This window comes from Euprymna scolopes, chromosome 46 (genome assembly GCF_053919585.1).
Source record: "Euprymna scolopes isolate OS-2025 chromosome 46, ASM5391958v1, whole genome shotgun sequence".
NCBI lineage: Eukaryota > Metazoa > Mollusca > Cephalopoda > Sepiida > Sepiolidae > Euprymna > Euprymna scolopes.
The window spans coordinates 163,820,987-163,823,099 of record NC_136527.1 but is presented as its reverse complement, the minus strand read 5'-3'; positions in this window follow the sequence as shown (position 1 = coordinate 163,823,099).

Here is a 2,113-nt window from a genome sequence, read left to right as displayed (position 1 = left end):
AATAGTCTTGGAAACACCTTTGAAGACATTACTGGTTTCTAAGTGATTCATGTCCTCGTAAGGGAGTTTCAAAGTTCCCACAAAAGAAAATACAATCTATTATTTTAGATAAAATTTCACGGTTCTTCTTAACATTCATGTTATGATGATTGATTGAAAGTCTGCAGGCCTCACTAAGTTTTGCTTTAATATTTATGGTCCCCAAAAATGATAGGGAAACTACATTGTCAACGTGCTTCTCATGCTTTTCAGTTCTATCTTTCATTTTGCTAATAGTTCTGAAACTATCTTTTGTCCATGTTACATCACCCCCTAACAACAAACAAGGAAAGCAGAACAATACCTTTTTTAGTTCACAGCCGCAAAGCTAACTTTTCCGTTGGTACCATTAAAGCTATGAATATACACATTGTTGTTGCTAATGCTTGGCTGGGATATTTGAATATCAGGCGTTGAACGGCTTCTTTTCTTAATTACAACTTTATCATGGAGAGACAGCTGTGAAAACTCAATCTGTTGAAGTTCATTTACCGTCGCAGAAGTTATTCCTTGGGGGTGCAAGGAGACCATGGTTAATTTTTTTTATATCAATTGTCTTGGGAAAGGTAAGTACTAGGTAGTCTATTAGTAGAATATCAATTAGGGTAGAAGGAATACAATGTTTATGTGATCCTCTTTTTGCGGTTCAACTGAACCGGAAGTTCTAACTGAGTTGAATCATACTTTTATAACTTTTAGGTCACAGATTTTTATTAACGAAAAAAGTTTAACTATTTAACAACGGTTTTATTTATAAAAAGCTTGTTGTTAATTAAAAATAGGCGTATAACAAAATAAGCTTGTCATTAAAATTGCTTTTTGTAATACAAATATTTTTAACTTTGCCATTATAAGCCGTCGAAAAAGGGGTAATACGCAAAAACATTTTAATCAGAAAACACTATTTTAAATTGTATACACTTTACAGAGTAATAAAAAATATACAAATATATTTCTTTTAAACTTAACAGATTAAATAAAATTTTACCGCAGGCAAACAAACGAAAAACATTGTTTAAATACATTTTATTTACAATTTTTTAATAATTTATTTTTTCATAAAAACAAAATCTTTGCCTTGACGGTAAAGTTAAGAGATTACCATTTAAAAATGGTTTTATTGGATAACAGTTTTATTTAAAATTCAAAAATGTGTGTTTATAAAAAACCTTTCTAAATAAAATATAGATTAAAAAAGTTTACATGTTTGTACTATGAGCAAACAAAAAAATTAAAGATACATAATTTTTTTTACAAATCTTTTTACAACTTTTTATATAAAAATAAAAACAAACTTTGGTATTTACTAAGCTTATTATAAAAACGGTTTTACATACTCGTCTTGTTATTGCACATTTTAATTAAAAAACGTTGTTCAAAGTCTAAAACTTCTTGCTTTGTCCTCGTGGGATGTAAATAAATGCTAAGGCTTTATATATATATATATATATATATATATATATATATATATATATATATATGTATATATATAATGTGTGTATATATATAATGTGTGAATATATATATAATGTGTATATATATGTGTGTATATATATGTGTATATATATATGTGTGCGTGTATATATATGTGTATATATATATCGTGTGTGTATATATATGTATATATGTGTGTGTGTGTATATATATAAATGTGTGTATATATGTGTGTGTATATATATGTGTGTATATGTGTGTGTATATATATGTGTGTATATATATGTGTGTATGTATATGTGTGTGTGTATATATGTGTGTGTGGGTGTATATATGTGTATATATGTGTGTATATATGTGTGCGTATATATATGTGTGTATATATATATATGTGTGTATATATGTGTGTATATATATGTATATATATATTCATATATATATATAAGGTAAAAACATTTCTAACTAAAATGTATTTTAAAAAATAAACTTTTCTTCGCTTTTCTATAGAAAAAAAATGTAAATATTTTTATTCTGTAAAGTTAAACTACTACAAAATAAATAAATTTCAAACTACTTAAAAATACAAATAGAATAAGCCATATATGTAAAAAAAAATAACATTAGTCGCGTTGGTAACTTC